Source organism: Notolepis coatsorum (genome assembly GCF_963971535.1).
Source record: "Notolepis coatsorum genome assembly, chromosome: 18".
NCBI lineage: Eukaryota > Metazoa > Chordata > Actinopteri > Aulopiformes > Paralepididae > Notolepis > Notolepis coatsorum.
The window spans coordinates 70,983,806-71,006,700 of record NC_140182.1 but is presented as its reverse complement, the minus strand read 5'-3'; the positions used below and the strand labels follow the sequence as shown (position 1 = coordinate 71,006,700).

The following is a 22,895-nucleotide window of genomic DNA, read 5'->3' as shown; positions in this document are numbered from 1 at the left end:
AAGGCACCCATGGCAACCCAGGAATGACGCAATGGCCAAGACTACCATAATAATCACATAATCACAGAGTAAAACTCAGACTTTTCCTGAACTACTGTGGGCCGTTCCGGTGTCTGTTTGTGTGTATTATTGTGTGTGTGTGTGTGTGTGTGTGTGTGTGTGTGTGTGTGTGTGTGTGTGTGTGTGTGTGTGTGTGTGTGTGTGTGTGTGTGTGTGTGTGTGTGTGTGTGTGTGTGTGTGTGTGTGTGTGTGTGTGTGTGTGTGTGTGTGTGTGTGTGTGTGTGTGTGTGTGTGTGTGAGGGTGGTTGGGGGAGGGGGGGGGGGGGGGGGGCGGTCGCATGGGCAGTCTTAACTATCTTTCACCTGTTTCAATCCAAATTGACAAAGCAAATGCGCGCACTGTGCCAATGTGGATAAATTAAAGAAACGCTTGAAAAGGCACATCGCCAACACAGAAAGTTGTTCACCTTGTAGAAGACACCTTGTTCCTTACCTAAACCAAGTCATGGAAATCTATCTCCATGGTGTAATTAAACTGTGTTGTTGCAAGTTTAGTGGCTAGCTTCCAACCTGTTGAGCAAATTAGCCTAAAACATTTTATTTTCATTGGCTTCCAATTGTGATTCTGGGTGAGGTAGAATACAATGCATGAACCTAATTATTTGCTGTTTCATTTGATATATTCATGGCTGAAACACAAAACCTCCTATCTGAACATTTGTCTTTTTTTAGAAAACAAAAATAATTTTTTGAAGGATACCCAATACACTGCTTTTGGACTATATTACTATATTGTGTGTAGTAACAATACTTACCAGATAGGAGGTTTCTCATAATCCAAAGTGAAATCATAAAATCTTGCAGATTTTTTGCGTTTCAGCCATCGATATGACATATCACTGTAATATTATGCATTAAGATTTGCTTGCACCTCACAATTTGAAAATCACCACCTAGTAGACAGGAACTAATGTGTATGGCCCGCTACATTCTCATGCTGGGGGGGGGGGGGGTATTATAATAAGACGAGGGCCCCATATTTGATGTTGAGGGGGCCCCCTGAATCTCGCCTATGGTCGCATGTGAACACCTGTGTACACGTGTGAACGCCTGTGAACGTGTGTGAACGCCTGTGTACGCCTGTGAACGTGTGTGAACGCCTGTGAACGTGTGTGAACGCCTGTGAACGTGTGTGAACGTGTGTGAACGCCTGTGTACGCCTGTGAACGTGTGTGAACGCCTGTGAACGTGTGTGAACGCCTGTGAACGCCTGTGAACGTGTGTGAACGCCTGTGTACGCCTGTGAACGTGTGTGAACGTGTGTGAACGCCTGTGTACGCCTGTGAACGTGTGTGAACACGTGTGTGAACGCCTGTGAACACGTGTGAATGCTTGTGTACGCGTGTGAACGCCTGTGTACGCGTGTGAACGCCTGTGAACGCCTGTGAACACGTGTGAATGCCTGTGAACGCGTGTGAATGCCTGTGTACGCGTGTGAACGCCTGTGAATGCCTGTGAACGCCTGTGAACACGTGTGAATGCCTGCGAATGTTAAGTCAACTCTGTGTTCAACCCTGACTGTCAGATGGCGATGTGCACTTCGCTGTCTTTCATGAAATGTGTCCATCTGTCTCTTGGAGTGTCTCTCTACTCTTATTTATACAACGGCATGCAAATTTCTCGATTCTGATTGGCTGAAACAGTCAATTTACACGTATGTATTCTTCACAATTCCATGCTCCTGGTCCCAGGACCCGCCCACAACCGAATTACAATCACTCGGCCGTGCGGATTTTTAGGAAAAAACAAGATGGCGGACAATAATCTTTAACAAATGGATATGTTGATAGCGTCATAACAACTAAATATAAACCGATTCTGTCACGGCGAATGTCTTAGTTCTTTAAACAATGTTGGATGATGTAATTGATGGGTCATGAGTCATTGTGGAACAAAATAAAAATCGCGCGGATTGATTGATTGATTAATTTGCAATTTTTTATTAAATTTTTTTTACCTACTTTCAAGCAGCTGGGAGGTGCGCTGTTTTAAGTGAGCATGGCCTATTGAATTGATTGATTGATTGATTGATTGATTGATTGCTAATTTTATTACTGTCCGCCTGGTTAAGGTTGGTTAAGAAGTTGGTTAAGGTTAGAGTTTGTCTTTAGAGCAGGGCGATAGACCACCAGCCCTGGTTCCAAACTCTAACCTTAACCAACTTCGAAAGAGGGCCTAAACTTAACCAGTTGGAAACAAGGCGGACAGTAATAAAATTAGCAATAAATCTATTCAATAACCCACGCTCACTTAAAACAGCGCACCTCCCAGCTGCTTCTATAGAAAGTAGGTTAAAAAAAATAAAAATAAAAAATCCTATAGGGCAAAGAAAACTTTTTTTAATTTGTTTTACCTACTTTCTATAGAAGCATCTAAGAATGAAGTTCTATAGAAAGTAGGTTAAAAACTAAAGAAAAGTTGGATGTGTTAGTTGGTTGGATGTCTAGGTGAAAGACAGTTGGATGTGTTAGTTGGTTGGATGTCTTAGTTGAAAGACAGTTGGATGTGTTAGTTGGTTGGATGTCTTAGTTGAAAGACAGTTGGATGTGTTAGTTGGTTGGATGTCTTAGTTGAAAGACAGTTGGATGTGTTAGTTGGTTGGATGTCCTACTGAGAACAGTTGGATGCACTTCCGAGCTGCTTCCACATGGAGGCAACTTCTCTTTTTTGTTGTTGTGGGAACTACTTTTTCTGGCGGATGGTTTTTTCAATAAATCTTCGATTAATGTGTGTTTATTGTATAGCAATAAGGTTGGATGAATGTGCCAGTTGTATAAAAGCATTACACCACTTGTAGTCGTCAGGGACGTGCACAGGACTTTAGAGGGGCAGGTGCTCAAAGGCTGAAAAGGGCACTACACTTGTGTGTATATGTAGACCGAGCGCGCGTAGCGCGCGAGCACGATTTTTAAGGGCCCTTTTTGGGCGGGGGGCCCCCTTTTTATGCTTTTTGGGGGGTTTTGGTGATCAAATATTGAATATTGAACTATAATAATCAGTGCAGGAGCTCACTTATCCTTGAAAGACACTTTTATCACTGACTTAAAAGGCCCATACATCTCCATAAATGTTCAAGAAGTGCTGTATATTCTGTATTGTTTAATATAATGCATTTTTTATTCCAATCCCGATTTGTATTTGAGATTCCCAAATCCCATCGGACTTGACTTCTTCGTGTCCCTCAATGAATGTAATACCAGCATTCAACTGTATGCGCCACAGCGGTTTCTATCATATCATATAGGTCCGCAGAGAGGCACGCTGAGGAGGCCGTGCAAACTGCAATGGAATATGGGGCATCTCTCTCTCTTTACCTAATATTTTGATTCTATCCTGACATTTTTCAGTTGGAAGGGCAGTCTATATGCGTAACAAAAAAAAGAAAAAAAATATTTATTTTATTTTTATTTTTCAAAATGGGCACTTTTTTGATGAGGCTCAAAAAGGCAGGTGCTCAGGCACCCCTTGGCCTCTATGTGTGCACGTGCCTAGTCGTGGTTTGTGAAAAATAAACCATGCCTAGGGGGTCTAACGACCACCCCTAGGCATGGTTTATTTTTCACAAACCACTCCTGCGCGTGATGTAATGCTTAATTCTATAACCGTTGTCCATCGGTGTTTATCTCTCTAATGAATCATCTCTACTCTGTTCATTCTATTTCTATAACTACCTCCCTGCTGTTGGCATCGCGCTCCCTTCCTAGATGCGACTTGTTCTATTTCTCTGAATAGTATGCGGCTGAGGTTTGATATTACTCTCTAATGATATCTGCTCTGTGGTGGAAAATCGAACTATAAACAATTATGAAATGTACTTAGAGAGATACATGAATGTTTTTTTTATCCAATTTTTCTCCTCTTTTTCAATTTTTTCTCCCATCCCAATTCCATTGTGCCAATTCTTCCCTCCCCTGTCTTGAACGTTGCTCGCATATGCCCCCCACTGGCCGGTTGTAGGGAGGATAGAAGCCTTGCATCACGTGTCCCCTCCAGGAGGCAGCCTGTCACATCTTTTCACCTGCCAGCGCGGACTCTCATTGGTGAGGTGTAACGTGTGGGAGGCTCACACTACCCCCGTCATTTCCTGTCTCTGCTGTGCAGGCGTCCCCCAACCGACCTGTAGGAGTCGCTGTCCACAACGTCCAGATTACCACCCATCGACTTCCACTCGCTAATTCTGCCAATTGAATTCGTATGACGACCGGCCCAAGCCAGAGGCAGCGCCGACAGCCGGAGTCGAACCCGGTGTCTCTTGCGTTGGTGACGAGCGCAATGTCCACTGCGCCACCCAGCCGCCCTTAGAAATACACATCAGGATGGTCTGACGAGAGAGCTTAAAGGCCAACCTTCATGTTGTATTTTTGTTCAATAAACAATGTGGACTAGGCCAACAGTGACTTTCATGAAGAAGGGAAAAAAAGTATTGAAATTGACGCAGTTTTAGCGTTTTTATCAAACATTTTGTCTGCCCAACACAATCACCACGCACGTGCATATTTTAATCAATGGTTCATAACGTGCGCGTGTAATCGAAATGATGTCGTCACAGGAGGTGCAGGGCACCAGGGGGCTCACCAGGGGGCGCTGAGAGTCACACACAGCTAGTGGCAGGCACTGCAGGCAGAGAGCCTTGCTACTACTAGTACTAGCCGAATGAAAATGTATCTGTTTCACCTAACAACATTATTGCTCCGTGATTATAGCCATCCATCTCTAAAAGCCACAACCACGTTACCATATTTGTAATAATGTAAATCATTGTGTCGTTGTACATATTGTGTTTGTGTATACACCATTAGAAGCTAACATAGCTTAGCTTGGTGGCTATTGTGCTAACAACATATCCCGACATCCGGCTCGCTGGCCGGCATGAACGGCCGACCCAAAATGGTTCTCTCCTCTCTGTACACCCCCGTCCCCACGGGTACCCCGCCGGGGAGCCCACGGACGCGACAACGGCGGCAGCCGCAGGGTGCTCGAGCCCGCAAAGGATAGTGGTACACGATAGCTATGAGCTAACTAACGCTACAGGCTCAAACACCCTACGGCCGCCGCCGCCGTGTCCACAAGCTCCCCGGCAGGACACCCGCGAGGACGGGGGCACACAAAGAGGAGAGAACCACCACACAGGTCTGAGAAGAGGACCTGCACATGATTTTACTCGTTCCCCAAACTCCTCTACATGCCCCGATCTCAAATGGTTCACGACAATAGACATAATGCTAACGTTAGCCAGCGCCATATATCGAGTAGTACTATGACCCGGACGGGCAAGGCATACGTTTCCTGAAGTGACGTCACGGCCGTGCTAGCGTCTGATAAGCTTTTAGATTCGGCTCATTAATATGCACCTGTAGTGACGTCGGCGTTTGATAAGCTTTTTTGATTCGCGCGTGCATGTTATTCGTGCGTGAACCTTTTTAACTCTTTCGGAGTGGCATTTCCGGTGTCATATGGAAATAAATAAATAATGAAATTATATACCAATGATGTAAACTACCCATAATTGATCAGTAGGGTTTAACCTGGAGGTTGGGCTTTAAAGGAAAACTCCAACATTTTGGGAAATTATTTGGCATCTACCCTGGAGTTAGACAAGAAGATACATACCCTTTTTCTTCTTATCTCTGTGCATGCAGTAGGAGTAGGAAGACGCGCACCGTTAGCCTAGCTTAGCATCAGTCACTGGAAGTAGGTTCCTCCATTATCCTAGTTCCCAACGTTTTCCTACTCCTACTGCATGCACAGAGAAGAAAAAGATATGTATCTTCTTGTCTAACTCCAGGGTAGATGGCAAATAAGCTAATTTCCCAAAATGTTGGAGTTTTCCTTTAATGTAGTAGACTTAAATTAAATTAAAGTAGAATTACTATGTACACACGATCAGGGGAGATGAGGTGATGATACAGAAACCTTTTAATCAATAGTAGAGAGGGTGGTCATGTCTGTTTGCATAGATCAATATGTATAAAACAAACATGTAATGATGTGTTTTGTAGGGTTGAGTACCGTTCACATTAACCAATACTGGTACCAGTACCATTTCCTGGAATTCGGTATCTGTACCCAACGGTACCTTTTTTCGGTACATAACTCTCTGTAATAACACACTTTTATTTCAATTGTAAAAATAAAATAAAAATAAATAATAAGTCCAAACTTCTCAATTTCAACATTGTTATTTATTTAGAACATTTAGTTATTTATTGTTGTAACACACCACACAAACTAAATCACATGGTCATGTATTGTGTTTTTAAATACATGCATACAATACATAAATATCAACATTATCTGGCCATCCTCAGACCCAATATATATGTGTGGAAAAGGCTCCCTCTTGACTAGTATATTACACTCTTATACTAAACATGTAGAGGTACCCAAATTTGGTACTGATTTATCTAGCGTGACTCGGCACTCTGTAGTACCGGTGTCACTCGGTCGGTACCCTTAAAGATACAGAGTTCTTTACCCAAACCTACTGTTTTGCCAGTTCTTCATGGCAAGAAACAACATCTGGTATTTTTGCATGTAATCAGTATCGGTTTGATTCCTGAAAACCTTTCATCCGAAGTCTTCCCACTACAACTCTTTTCAGTCTATCTCTGTTAATATCATCCATCTGTCTGTCGGTGTTCCTTCAGTGAATAACGGCTGCCTGTAGGAATTCCTTTCCTAAGTATCGCAAACTAGTCAGAGACTAGTCATTATGAAAGACAAACGTCTTTCTCTGGTCTGCATCCCCTTAACAATTGTGTGTATTGAGCCGTACTATATTGTACCCATTCTGCAATCTGTTAAATAAAGTTTTCATTCATTCATTCATTCAGTCTCCGCTTGATCTATTTCTACGAAAACCGCCCGGTTGGACAATACCCTTCCTCCGTCGTCATCTCCACTCTATTCATTCCATTTCTACGGATTTCCATCCCTCTGTCCGTCACAACTCCTCTCCGGCGAACGTGTTCTCTGTTTAGTCGTATACTCTATAAATAACCTGTCAACCTGTTGTAATTCACCTCGTTCTGAGCGATCTCCATGCGTGCTATTCCCCCCATCTGTCTGCTGGAATTCCTCTCTAATCATCTCCCCTCCACTGAGTGATTCTGCTCAAGCCCGGCGGTGATTGGATGTGTTAACGGCACGGCAGCCATGTAAAGCAGCCGGAGGAGATGAGATTAGAAGACAGACACGCAGGGAGGTTTATCCACAGCAGGTTGTGTAATATATGCCTGGTGCTGCTAAAGCCATCTGAGCAGCACACTTCCCCTGAGATGGCATGCTGTGTGTGTCTTTCTGGCTCACGTGTACGTGCTAGGGCTCGTTCGTGTGTGTGTGTGTGTGTGTGTGTGTGTGTGTGTGTGTGTGTGTGTGTGAGTGCGTGTCTCCTCTGGCTGTAGCTCTCTATTGGACTTTGAGTGATGTAAGTTGACACATGTTCATTTCTCTCGCTCTGTGACATCACAGGTGCAGACGGAGTGATAGAGAGATACAGTATGCTGCAGACGGAGTGAGAGAGATACAGTATGCTGCAGACGGAGTGAGAGAGATACAGTATGCTGCAGGTGGAGTGAGAGAGATAGAGTATGCTGCAGGTGGAGTGAGAGAGATACAGTATGCTGCAGGTGGAGTGAGAGAGATAGAGTATGCTGCAGGTGGAGTGAGAGAGATAGAGTATGCTGCAGGTGGAGTGAGAGAGATAGAGTATGCTGCAGGTGGAGTGAGAGAGATAGAGTATGCTGCAGGTGGAGTGAGAGAGATAGAGTATGCTGCAGGTGGAGTGAGAGAGATAGAGTATGCTGCAGGTGGAGTGAGAGAGATAGAGTATGCTGCAGGTGGAGTGAGAGAGATAGAGTATGCTGCAGGTGGAGTGAGAGAGATAGAGTATGCTGCAGGTGGAGTGAGAGAGATAGAGTATGCTGCAGGTGGAGTGAGAGAGATAGAGTATGCTGCAGGTGGAGTGAGAGAGATAGAGTATGCTGCAGGCTTGTATCAGTATGTTTGTTTGTGTGTATGTGCATGCGTGTGCCAGTATGATGTGTGTGTGTGTGTTTGTGTGTTTATAAGTGAGTGTGTGTGTGTGTGTGTGTGTGTGTGTGTGTGTGTGTGTGTGTGTGTGTGTGTGCGTGTGTGTGTGTGTGTGTGTGTGTGTGTGTGTGTGTGTGTGTGTGTGTGTGTGTGTGTGTGTGTGTGTGTGCGTGTAGGTCAGTGTATTGAAGCAGTGACATTAAGGGGCATTTGCTGTCCAGATACATTAATAACCCTTTCTGCTATTAAAGCCTCTAATGTATTCTAATGTACTCTAATGTATTCTGATGCAGCACTTGGCCAAGCCAGTGCTCTAATAGACTTTAGATAAAGCCCCCAGCACCCACACTCACCCCCCCCCTCTCTCTCTCTCTCTCTACTCTCTCTCTATCTCTCTCTCTATCCCCCTTTCTCTCCCCCCCTCTCTCTCCCCCTCTCTTTCTGCCTCTATCTGTCTCTATCCCTCTCTATCTCTGCTTCATTCTCTCTCCCCCTCTTCCTTTATCTCGTTGTTTCTCTGCATTTCTCCCATTATCCCTCACTCTCTCTTGCACACACACACACACACACACACACACACACACGCACACACACACACACACACACACACACACACACACACACACACACACACACACACACACACACACACACACACACACACACACACACACACGAGGGGTGACATTGGCTCGGGAGGTAGAGCAGTCGTCTGGTAGTCCGGAGGTTCCCGGTTTGATTCCCGCTCCTCCCTTGCAGCGTGTCGAAGTGTCCTTGAGCAAGACACTTAACCCCTAATTGCTCCCGATGAGCAGGTTGGCACCTTGCATGGTCGCCTCCGCTGGCGGTGTGTGAATGTGTGAGTGAATGGGTCAAATGTGAGGAACAAATTGTAAAGCGCTTTGGATAAAAGCACTATATAAATGCAGCCATTTACCATGTACACACACACACACACACACACACACACACACACACGCACACACACAAATACAGCCATTTCTATATGCATACATAGTGGCAAAGCACCTCTTGAATGACGGATAACTCCTGTACATCAAAGAGACCATAGTACTATAGAAATGTAATATAATATGCTGGGCTCGAGCCCAGCTCTCTGCGTTGCTACCAGCTTGGCTGGTCGTTCATACAAATACAATTGGCAGTATTAGGGGGTGGGAAGCTGGTGGGTGGGGATCGGACGTTGTGGACAGCGACTCCTACAGGTCGGTTGGTGCGCCTGCGCAGTAGAATCAGGAAGCAACAGGGGCGGCGTGTCCCTCCCACGCAGACCCTCGCCGCTGAGAGATTGCGCTGTGCAGGTGAAAAGATGCGACGGCTGCCTCCTCGAGTACCGGAGGGGACACGTGATGCAAGGCTTAGTCCACATTGCAGCCGGCTTGTGGGAGGCATGGCCTACCAACGTTCGAGACAGGGGAGGGTAGAATTGGACAATACGAAATTGGGTAATGGAGAAAAATAGAAAATGGGGAGAAAAAGTAGATACGTTTTTTTTTTTTATATAATATAATATAAGATTTGAAGGCACAATTAGTGATCCAAATGTAAACCAATGGGTTGAGCCCCACCAGCAACCAAAGAAATGGAAGAGATGTTGTTAATTCTCTAGTTGATCGAGTTCATGATACAAGGACTAACACTAGACAACAGATAAATAAATATAAAATCTACTCACATCGCCACAACGACCAGAACCTGCAGATTCTTCCTGAGCAACGTCAGATGGATCCGTCCCTTTCTGACAAAAGAAGCTCAATCAACAGTCATGTCTCGCCTCGACTACTGCAATGCACTGCTAGCTGGTCTACTCACTACCGCCACCAAGCCACTTCAACTCATACAGAACTACATGCGGCCCTCTTGATCTCCAACCTACCAAAGTGAGCTCACGTTACCCCACTTCTTAGAGAGCTGCACTGGCTTTCCATTGCCGCACAAATCGGCTTCAAGGTCCTTGACCTGGCATACTGTGCAGCAAAGGGAACAGCTCCCTCCAAATGACAAAACCTCTGCATAAAGAAAAGTGGGGGAAAACCTCCTATCTGCACTTTGCAAGGCACTAATACCTGGTCTGTATTGTAACACAAAAAGAGTGTATTGTATTTATTGGGTAACAATACTCTGCTCTACATCTTCTGGCCACCTCAGACCCACTCCTATCAGAGCTCCTGGGGGGTCATCAAAGACAAGCAGGTTATTCTCAGTCCTTGCTCCACAATGGTGGAACAAACTTCCCACCACAGTCAGGACAATATCTGAAATGAAGAAAGAAAAAAAGAAAAAAGATCATGCACTTTTCTACTAAATAATCTTCCTTGCTTATATTACTACCTACTATGCTAAAGTTTGACACTGTTTGACGAATGTTGTTACTTAACTAAAAGAGTTGTACCCTTCCTACTGACTTGTTGTACAGAACTTGTAAGTCGCTTTGGATAAGAGCTAAATGACTAAATGTAAATGTAGTTGATTGACTCACTTCATGATACAAGCCAGGACTGTAACGATGGGGTAAGGTGGAGGTAGAACCCAAGGCAGCAGGACGAGAGTGAGCAGGGATATGAGGCAGGAGACGACTGTCACGATTTAAAGAGCTTTTAGCAACGTGACAAATGTCCATTCAAGCACAAACAATAGGCACAGCCGCGCTGGCTCTAAATACAAAACAAAACCTAACCAGAAGACGGACTGAACACACGAAATAAAAGAGCAATAAAACAGAAAACTAATTTACACTTACTTTAGACAGAAAACAACTACATGGCAAGGACGACGTTTGACAAAGACAACACAGGAACAGGAAACACGGAGGAACCATCCCAACAAACCACAAGCAATAAATACTGACACTAATTAACACTAATTAATAATGGACGACAGCTGGGGGAAGAAAGGAAATAAGAACTAATACCATAATCAAACACAACAGGAACAAGGACTAGGCTATACAACCCACAGAATCAGAGATACAAACACAGAGAACAACCTAAACAGATAACAATTGTAACATCAACAATAAATGCAACGACAGCATACTGTTCAGGAGATTTATCACCACAGCGTGCATCATCTGTAGGTGATCACTAGATTGCGCCATGATACCACTGTTCACATCATTCATACTGTCTGTTCCTTGTCTGGGACAGCGAGACCCATTGTTCACACTGTGTCTGTGGTGTTGACTCTCCCAGACTTTGGCTGGTCTGGGAGTGTAACACAGGACTAACACTAGACAACTTACTTACTTACGCCTATCGCTCATTTTGGGGGAGCATAGGCCGTCGACAACAGTTCGCCAGGGTCCTCTGTCCTGTGCTTTGCTTTCCAGCTGTTTCCATGTCAGTCCGCTCTGTGTGATGTCTGTCTCCAAGTCCCTGGACAAGAGGTGAATAAATATCAAATGTTCTTAAATGTATTTGCTGTATTTTGTGTATAAAAGGTTTGTTTACGTCGGTAATGTTGGTCAACGCTGGAGTAAAACATCTATATTCTGATTTAAAATGGGTTGAAATAGGGGGGAGAAGAGGGTTTCAGTTTGACAACATGGAAATAGACTTTTGTTTAACCTGTTCCCTAGCAACACAATTCCACTGAAACCACCTACCCATGTATTGATATGGTTAAAGGAAAGCTCACAGCTAACCCACTCCTGGCCAATATATATGGAAATTATGCTGTGATATCATTTCCATACAGTGTCTCACGGCCTGGAGTGGGTTATTGCTTTTACTAAATTATTTACACATATCATCAAAACACCCCGTCACTGTCTCCGCCATACATTTTAATTTATGAAACACAAGAGCCATCTTTATTTTGCCATAAAGTAGTCCCTAAACCTTGCGACCCTAGCAATGGACTGTCCGCTAGCGACCACTACTGAAGATGTATGTAACATATCCTATCATATTGTATCATACCATATCATATCACATATAAGATATTCCTTTATTGATCCACTTGGGGATATGATATCTGGGGATATGTGGGGGATATGATATCATATATCATATCATATTGTATTATATCATATTGTATAATATCTAGTGCTGTCAATTGATTAAAATAGAATATCATATCACCCCTATTTCACCAAAGTTCAAACAACCTTTAACCTAAAAGGCACGAAAGCAGGATTTATCATGGAAATCAAATGACCTGCTGATAACATCTCCATCCAACAGCTCTGTACCTGCCGATAACATCTCATCCAACAGCTCTGTACCTGCCGATAACATCTCATCCAACAGCTCTGTACCTGCCGATAACATCTCATCCAACAGCTCTGTACCTGCCGATAACATCTCATCCAACAGCTCTGTACCTGCCGATAACATCTCATCCAACAGCTCTGTACCTGCCGATAACATCTCATCCAACAGCTCTGTACCTGCCGATATCATCTCATCCAACTGCTCTGTACCTGCCGATAACATAATAATAATAATAATAATAACTTTGTTCGTATAGCACCTTTCATACAGGGGATTGCAGTTCAAAGTGCTTTACATCAATAAGAATTAAGACATAAAATCAGTGTAAAACAAGCAGCAAGAGCAAAGCATGAAGTGGGATAAAATAATGCAGATATATTAATCAAATCATATCAGAACCTCACGTTCCAATAGGCTTCTTGAATTTCTGTAATCTGTTACAAAACATGATAAAGGTTATACCCAGCATACTATACATGAAGTGCAGATATACTATGAAATCCCACTTTCTTTACAGTGCAATAAAAAAATTCTGGATTACTGTTACTGTACAGTTCAAAGTCGTCTTTACCTTCTGTTTGGTATCCACAGTTTAAAACCTGACAGTCTTGGGGCGCTCTAGTAGCACACCATGTATCGCGCTGCGTCGCAAATTCGCTTCCCACTCCCGGTGACTTCCATTTGTCGCATGTCTTCCCCGCCTCTTCTCCCGTTCATCCTCTCCTCATCTGTCGGTCATGTCTGACCATGAAAAGCGATAAACGCTTAAAAAAAAATCTTTAAAACCTGACAGTATTCCCTCTTGTTTGATACCCACTTTGACCCTTCGAACCTCCCACTCAGGACAAACCTCCCTCTCAGGGCGCGGTTCTAGGCCTGGGTCTTACACAGTTTTAAAGCCTGACAGTCTTTCTTGCTTGATACACACACAGTTTAATACCCGACAGTTTCGAACCTGTAATAAAAGCAATAGACAGTAAAATAGTGCAGTGCAGTGCAATCAAAATAATAATACACCAATACTTGGTCTGTAAAGCCTTTCACATTTCCTGCTCACTGTAACGTTTGGGGTTTGCTCTCCTCAGGGAGCAAACCTCTAGCGTTACCTGGTGGGTAATTGGCCTGTCTACCTGTCCTAATTACACTTATTTGTACCTGGTGTGACTCATTAAATGTCTTTTTATATTCTCTTCCGTGACACACAAACACTGTCAGTCGATCACTGAAACTGTCCGTGAGTATACCTACATGTTTAGTCTTATCGCTCCTTGCCACGGAGGATAAGTTTGTTTGCGATGTTTTGAATCGCCGTGCCACTTTTATTGCCGAAATTATTTTCGTTGTTAAAGGATTATTCTTATCTTATATATATGCAGCACCGTCGTTTGACGGAATTACTATTTAGTGTGTTTTGGAGACCTTGCTTTCTCCCCTTTGTTTTCCCGGATTATTGTGATGAGTTCTTATGTATTGTGATCCAGATTTAACGTGTTTTGGAGACAGAGATTTCTCCCCTTTTGTTTATCACCATCGTGTGTGTGTTCATTCAGCTACTCTAATTAAAGACGTAGTGCTTTATTCGAAAATCAACATCTGTCTCTCGTCGTCTCTGTTCTGCACTGCACCTGGGTCCAACACACCTACCAAACCATAACAGATCGACTGACCATTATGGACTCAGCAGAGGCAGAACAGATTCGGTCGCAGCTCTCCAGCACTGAGAGGCGGCGGTGGCTAGAGGAGAGACGCTGCTTTCACTGTGGGCTTCTTCTGCGTAGCTAAGAAGGATAGAGGACAGCGCCCCTGCATAGACTATCGCAGGTTAAATGACGTATCCGTCAAGAACCGCTACCCCCTTCACCTCATGGACACTGCCTTTGAGTCTCTGCAAGGGGCTCAGGATTTGGTCAGGGATGAGTTAGGGAGGGGGATGAGTGGAAGACTGCCTTCAACACACCCAATGGCCACTATCTGGGTATTTGGTCATGCCCTTTTACCCGCAGTTTTCCAGGCGCATGTGAACGACGTGCTGCGGGACTTGATAGGTGTGTCAGTCTTCGTCTACCTAGACGACATCCTTATCTTTTCCAAGGATATGACACAGCACCAGCAGCATGTTCGTCAGGTTCTCCAGTGCCTCTTCCAACACCAGCTTTTTGTCAAACTGCTTTTTGTCAGACCTACCAAACCGTAACAGCTCACGGTCCCAAAACGTCCTGCCTATCTGTGGGAAAACAGTAATTGACTAATACGGATGTCCAGCCTTGGATATATCAAATAAAAAAGGATAAAAACATGGGGAATAATTCATAGATAAATAGTGCAATGTCAATCACAGAGAAATAGTGCAGTATAATAATGTAAAGTCAGTCAAATGCTTTGGTAAAGAGATTTTTAAGCTGCCTTTAAAAAATTTCGAATGTATTGGCTTTCCTAATATTGTTGGCAGCAATAACAGCGCAGTGCAAGGCATATCCGGTTGGATGCTGGTAAGACGCTGCCCTCTAGTGGCCGGCGATAAACTCTTCATCCCCCCCAGACCGGAAAGCTAAGGGTCGGAATAGATTAACGGTCTAAATCCTGTATCCAGCTGCCGGACTCGGGCTCGTAACGTGCAGGCGGCCTCTTCACGCGGCCCGGCCGAGTAGGCAGGGGCAGCGTCGGTGGCGACCGCGGCACCGGGAGCGGCGTGCCCAGGAAGGCACCGGCAGGAGCGGTGAGGTCAGAGGCCGCCTCATCTGCAGGCCAGGGCCTCTCCTTCAACAGCCGCATAACGCTGCTCCGCAGGGGACAGGAAACGCGACCCCGCGAGGGTGATCCTCCATCCTCCTGAGCAGCAGTCCGGTATGCCCGAGGCACAGTGACAGTGCTGCTGGAGCAGGAAGTAGCCAATGCCGAGCTTGGACCAGTCAGGGCGGAGGCAGGTACGCTTCTGCATGTTGTAGATCTCCACGCCCTCACGGATGGCCCCAATTATGGCCTGCTTGGACGTCCGGAAGGCCTCCTCCAGAGCGGGGGACCATCGGAACACACAACGTGGGCTGAGGAATGGCTTGAATGGAGCCATCGTGTCACGCAGCTGGGCATAGTTAGCCACCTGGTTAACAAGGCCGAATCAGGGGGGGCAGGTGGCGCACGGAGATTACGTTCGTCACCAACACTGGGAGACACTGGATTCGCCTGTTCGAATCCAGCTCCCGGCGTTGCTATCAGCTTGGCTGGCCTCTCACACTGATACAATTGGCTGTATCAGGGGGTGGGAAAGCTGAAGGGTGGGTCCTGGGCGTTGTGGACAGCGACCCCTACAGTTCGGTCGGGGCGCCTGCTCAGCAAGGGTTGGAACTAAGGAGAGATAGTGTGGCCTCCCACATGCTACACTCTCCCCGGTGAGAACCTGCGCGGCCAGGTTGGCCTGCCCCAGGCTGCACATGCGTCGGAGGAAAGCATGTGACAGTCTCCGGTCTCCCGGATCAACAGTAGGGGAAAGTACGCAACAACCAGGAAGGGTGGGATGGGAGAAAAATCGGGAAAAAGGAGGGGAAGAAAGATAAAATAAAAAAAAAAGAAAACAAGGCCGAACCAGCTCCTGATATCCGTCGTGGAGCCCGGTGTAGGGAAGTCCCGGATGGCGTCCAAGTATTTCGGGAGTGGTTCGATGGTAGACTCCGACACCCTGAAGCCAGCGAAATCGACGCACCTCTCCGCGAATTGAAGCTTATCCGGGTTCAACACGATGCCCGACCGGCCGACATGCGTGAGGAAGTCGATGGTCCTCCACCAGTGTTGCTCCAGGTCAGTGTCATAGTGGATGGTGTCATCCACACAGCGTTCCTTGCGCTCATAGTCCGAGAGGACGGCGTCGAACCGGCGGTTGTAGCCATCCCCTGACGACAGGAAGCCCTGTGGTGCCCTGGTGTAGCGCCAACGGCCGAAGGGCGTGATGAAGGTAGTGAGGTGGCGATCCGACTCACGCAGGGGGACGCTGTGGTAGCCGTTCCAGGCGTCCGTGACGGTCTTCCAGGTGCCCTTCGGGATGCGACATGCGAGGTGGAACGGAGACTGTGGCGAAGGTTTCACGTTGGCAGAACTTGTTGAGGGGGGAGAGGTCCACGGTTCTACGGGGGGAACCGTCGTGCTTCCGAGTGACTACCATACGATGGCACCACGTGACAGGCTTGCGGTATGGCACATGTTCAATGACCCCAAGGGCCTCGTCCCGCAGGAGGTCATCGTGGACCCTCCGCTGCCAGTGTAGAGGCACGTTGGCCGCGGTGTGGCATGCCTTCGGTGTAGCTGCGGGATCCACGTGCATCTCGATAGGCGGTCCTTCCATGCATGGCAATGCCCTATGAGGGCAGGTGTTGAACATTGACGAGGCATATCTCCCGAGTAGCCAACCTTTCATCCGGCTGTTGTTCTCTGGCGTACAGGGGAATGGCAGTGCCGCGGGCGCGCGGGGGGGACCGTGCGCTGGGGGCATGAGCACTGTGCGTCCTGGGGGTCACCTGGCCCTACGCAGCCGCCGTTGGTTGACCTAATAGCATTGACGGACAACGGTCGGTCTGGTCAGCCGTGTCAGGGCTACGCCCGGCCCTGGGCCCCCCTGTAACGTCGTCCGACGGGAAGTTCATAGGCAAGCCTGAGCTGACTACACTGATCTTGCTGAGTAATGTAAGTTAGTTCCCAATCCATTGTATATTTTGGTAATTGTTTGTTCTCTGAATCAATCAGGCTCTATTCACCCTATTGGGTTTGACTTGAGCAGCCTGTGGTAATTAGTCCAATCACTCAGAGTCAAGGCCTGTGTTAAATACAGCTGCCTGTAGCTCACATTGCTCTAAGCCTGAGCTGACTACACTGATCTTGCTGAGTAATGTAAGTTAGTTCCCAATCCATTGTATATTTTGGTAATTGTTTGTTCTCTGAATCAATCAGGCTCTATTCACCCTATTGGGTTTGACTTGAGCAGCCTGTGGTAATTAGTCCAATCACTCAGAGTCAAGGCCTGTGTTAAATACAGCTGCCTGTAGCTCACATTGCTCTAAGCCTGAGCTGACTACACTGATCTTGCTGAGTAATGTAAGTTAGTTCCCAATCCATTGTATATTTCGGTAATTGTTTGTTCTCTGAATCAATCAGGCTCTATTCACCCTATTGGGTTTGACTTGAGCAGCCTGTGGTAATTAGTCCAATCACTCAGAGACCAGCCCCCTACAGGTGTGGGACAATATTCATTAGGGATTTAAGTGTAGTCTATCCAAGCGCCAGCAGAGCGCCGGCGACCAACTAAGACAGACAAAGACTTGGAGTTTTCCTGCTGGAGTTCTCCGAGGAGGCAACCGAGTGTATATCTACTGCCCCTCACCTGCCCTCCTCTAGCAGGCCACTCTTTTGTACCTGCTTTTTCTGGTCTTGCCTTGTTAGCTTGTCAACTAACTCGACCCACTGGTTTTAGCTCCTTAGCTAAACCTTCAATCGGCTTCATACACATAGCCTTTAGCAGTTGATCCATAGTACTTCGTATTTTTATTTGTTCCTGCTCTACCTGGTGTAAGCATGGCTATGTGTTCTGTCTGTCCTGTCTGTCCCTCTCTCCTAGAAAGGTTAACTCAGTTAGAGAGTCGTGTCCTTGAACTTGAGTCAGGAAAACAGTCAGCTTTAGACGTCTCGGACACTACAGGCTTTTCTAAGGAGCCTCTAGCGAGGTCTTCTTGTCTGGAGAGTCCCAGACATAGTGCTCAGGACAAGGCCTTTGCGCCCAATACGGAGCGGCAGTGTAACCGCTCGGCCTCGGCCTCAACAGCACCTGCTCCGCAACATGATTTTACACGTGTTGCGGGTTCCGGTCCCAGTACGCAGTGGCCTCCACTGCAACCCCGTCTTCCCGTCCTTGTGATTGGCGACTCCATCACCCGGCATATTAAGCTAGGTAAGCCAGCCGAGATCAAATGTTATGGGGGAGCCAGAGCTACCGACATTGAAGCCAACCTGAGATTTCTCGCGAATAGCATAGTCAAGGCAAAAGGTAACCCACATATCCCACCCACTGAAGATAAATTCGACCATATTGTTATACACGTCGGAAATAATGACTGTAGGATGAAAGTCTCTGAGGTCACAAAGATCAACATAGTTAGGCTTTCTGACCTCGCCAGAAAGATGAGTCGGCATCGAGTAATCTTCTCTGGCCCCCTGCCTGTAAACCGGCATGATGATGAGTTCATGAGTAGGACAGCTTCTCTACACCGATGGCTGGAAAAATACTGTAAAGAACAGGGCTTAGGGTTCGTGGATAACTGGTCCTCTTTCTGGGGGCGCCCTGGCTTGCTGAGAAAGGACGGCGTGCATCCTAACATGCAAGGCGCCTCTCTCTTATCTCGCAATATAGACAAGATTATAGCTTCGGGCTGACAGCCACCCCACAAGCATGCCAGGGTTCAGGCTCTTAGCGAGCCTGCTAGTCATGCTAAACCGATGGAGCCTGCCAATCCTTATACCTTTCTTGCTCGGTCCCTCCTCCACCAGGCTCCCCACTCCTCTCTTTCTATCTCTACCCTTAAACCTGTATACCCAATCAAAACTAGAATATCCCATTACGCTCCGCTTTACCCAGCTCGTCCTTGTGCGATAAACCATGCCAACTTAATTGCGATTAAACCTACCCGCATGGCTGAAAACCGCGCTAAGTATACAGAGTGTGTGAAGGTTGGCCTTATCAACATCCGCTCTCTGCCAACCAAAGCTCTTTTGGTAAATGAACTGATAACAGACCATAGTCTCGACCTATTTGGCCTCACTGAGACATGGCTTAAACCTAATGACTTTCTGCCCTTAAACGAGGCCTCACCCCCTAATTTTAGTAGCTCCCACATCGCACGCACCTCCAAGAAAGGAGGCGGAGTTGCTCTAATTTATGACTCTAAGCACAACTTTATATCCGACGCAAACTGTAAGTTTTCCTCGTTTGAGGTGCTCCTGTTGCATCCCTCTCCACCCAACAGAAAGTGTGGCGGTCTGATTCCTACCTCCACTGCATCCTTTGTAATGGCTGTCCTATACCGCCCCCCAGGCCCTTACACCCTCTTCCTAGATGAATTTTCAACTTTCATCTCTGAGCTTGTTATGCGCTCAGATAACATTTTAATTGTTGGTGATTTTAACATTCATTCCAACAAAACTCTAGATCCCCTAAATAAGGCTTTTACCGACATCATTGACTCTGTCGGTCTCATTCAAATCGTTGACCAACCCACTCACAGTGGTGGGAACACCCTTGACCTAGTCCTAGCCCGCGGTCTCACTGTGTCAAATTTGACCGTCTCCCCCTATGTTCCTGCTCTCTCAGACCACTACCTCATCAAATTTCAAATTTATCTGACGGTTTCTCGCCCAGACAGTGTAGAATGAGCCGTCGTATTAACGCCTCAACTGTCCCAATTCTAGTTAACTGCCTACCAGACACCCTCTCTCCCTTCCTCTCTTACTCTGGCCCCCTTGATCTCTTTACAGACAAACTTAATGCCGCCCTTCGTAGCACGCTCGACATTGTCGCTCCCCTTAAACCTAAAATGAAACGTGCTCCGCAAAAACTAACTCCCTGGTTTACGGAGGAAACACGCTCCTTTAAAAAGGCTTGTCGCAAACTTGAACATAAATGGCGTTCGACCAAACTCGAAGTATTCCGCCTCGCCTGGAATGATAGTTTACGTAACTACAAAAAGGCACTCTCACTTGCCAAAACCTCATATTTTTCCAGGCTCATAAATGAAAACAAAAACAACTCAAAGTTTCTGTTTGACACAGTTGCAAAACTTACGCAGAAACAACCAAGTGCCCTAAACCATGCGTTCTCGGCTAACGAATTCATGACATTTTTTACCAAGAAAATTGACCTCATTAGAGATGAAATTGTTGCTTTACTCAACAATCAGAGTCCCTCCCAACCTTTGACGGGCATTCCCCCTGACTTTGATTCCAGTCATACGCTATGCTGCCTTGAAAACATCTCACTTAGTGCCCTCTCTAAACTGGTTGGCGCGGCTAAACCCTCAACCTGTCTGTTTGACCCTCTCCCAGCAACTCTCATCAAAAAACTCTTCCCAACTCTAGGCCCTGCCCTACTCAATATCTTCAACACCTCCTTGTCTACTGGCGTGGTGCCCCTGGCCTTTAAATCAGCCGTCATTAAACCACTACTTAAAAAACCGAACCTCGACCCTCTAATCTTGAAAAATTACAGACCTATCTCCAATCTTCCATTCCTATCCAAAGTGTTAGAACGGATCGTCGCAACGCAACTTACTGACCATTTATCAAACAATAATCTTAATGAATCATTTCAATCTGGCTTTAGAGCCTTACACTCCACCGAAACGGCGGTTACCAAAGTCACAAATGACTTACTGCTCTCTCTTGACTCAAACCTCACTTCTGTGCTCTTATTGCTTGATCTCAGTGCAGCCTTTGACACTATCGATCACTCGATTCTTCTAGGTCGGCTTGAGAATCATGTTGGCATTCGGGGTCTCGCACTAGCTTGGTTTAAATCCTATTTAACTGATAGAACACACTGCGTGGTCTATAATGATTTAACATCTGAGACCCTCCCAGTGCAATGTGGTGTCCCACAAGGCTCTGTCCTGGGCCCTTTGCTATTTTCGATTTACATGCTACCCCTCGGCGATATCATACGCAAATTTGGCATAAACTTTCATTTTTACGCTGATGACACCCAATTATATATACCTATTAAGCCAAATGATTCCTCCCAACTACAAAACCTTGAGGCCTGCTTGCTTGCCGTCAAAAAATGGATGTCGCAAAACTTTCTACTCCTTAATGCAGATAAAACTGAGATGTTAATTGTTGGCCCCCCAAACCACAGAGGCCTGTTTCAGGACATCTCCCTCAACTTGTGATACCTGTCATGTATCCCAGAGCTCCACCATAAAAAACCTCAGAGTAATTTTTGATTCCTCCCTCTCATTTAATGCACATATAAAAAATGTCACCAAAATTGCATTCTTCCATCTTCGTAATATCGCAAAAATACGCCCCATTTTAACTCTGGCTGATGCTGAAACCCTGATTCATGCTTTTGTCTCATCACGTCTGGACTACTGTAATGCACTTTTTTCAGGCCTACCTAATTCAAGCATCAAAAATCTTCAACTCGTGCAAAATGCGGCTGCACGGATACTAACTAGAACTAGAAAATTTGATCACATCACACCAGTTTTGTCCGCCCTACACTGGCTTCCTATCCAAGCCCGTTCTGACTTTAAAGTGCTACTCCTCACCTACAAAATTTTAAATGGGCTTGCACCGCTCTATCTATCCGATCTCATCTCCCGATACTCGCCCGCTCGTGCTCTGCGCTCACAAAATGCGGGGCTTCTATCGACCCCTAGGGTTAAAAAGAAATCCGCCGGCCATAGAGCCTTTGTCTAACGCGCTCCCTACCTGTGGAACAAATTACCTGCCGTCATCAGGGGCGCCTGCTCTGTCGAAGCTTTTAAATCCCTGCTTAAGACTCATCTTTTCTCTCTCTCCTTCAACCTACCCTGATCTCACCTGGTCGGGGACTGACCTTTAGATTAATCTGTCTAGTTTAGTTAGGGTACAGGGTACTACATGGTACCACAGAGTACTACATGGTACTACATGGCACTACAGGGTACTACATGGCTCTACATGGTACTACATGGCACTACATGGCACTACATGGCACTACATGGTACTACATGGTACTACATGGTACTACAGGGCACTACAGGGTACTACATGGCACTACAGGGTACTACAGGGTACTACAGGGTACTACATGGCACTACATGGTACTACAGGGTACTACATGGCACTACAGGGTACTACATGGTACTACATGGCACTACAGGGTACTACATGTCTGCTCTTTTGCAGCACCACAAACATGGGAACTCTCTAACTCTTCCCCCCCCCCCCCCCCTCCCTTCCCTCCCCCCCCCATCTCTCTGAGTGCCCGTCTCCTGGCGCTGACTAAGGTGATGGATGCCTCGGGGTCTTGGCCAAGATTGTAGTGACTGCTCTACATGCACCTCCGAGGCCTTGGATCAATTATTCACCGTCGTCTGTCCGTGGTCCTGTCAACTGATTAACAATATTAACAGACTGTTAACAGATTAACAGTCAACGCGGTTTCATTGCTGGGTTAAGTACTTCTATTCTATTCACATAATACGCTTACTTCATATATCTACTCCATTCACATATATGCTTACCACTTGTATCTATTGCTATGTCCGCCCACTACAATCTCATGAGCTGTCTAACGCCTGTCCCGTCTCCCTGTCCCCCTATGACTTGCTGTCCTGGAGTGCTGACCGGAGTGTCGGACGTCCCGTGATGAAGGCCGGGAGGTTGCGACCCCCTCTGCGTGCCCCCCTGTCTCCGGAGGTCTCGTAGTGGTGACCGGAGTGCCGGATGTCCCGCGATGATGTCGGGGAGTTCGCGACCCTCTCTGCGCCGCCCCCTATCTCCCTGTCTCCGGCTGTCCCTGAGCAATGACCGGAGTGTTGAATGTCCCGTGAC

At 46.4% G+C, this 22,895-nt stretch overlaps 1 protein-coding gene across 1 annotated transcript in view; it reads left to right on the top strand.

The window, feature by feature from the left end:
- iqsec3b (IQ motif and Sec7 domain ArfGEF 3b) overlaps positions 1-22,895 on the top strand; it is a gene marked incomplete at both ends in the record, with an annotated part of 155,345 nt that overhangs the window by 47,129 nt on the left and 85,321 nt on the right. The window lies entirely within an intron of this gene.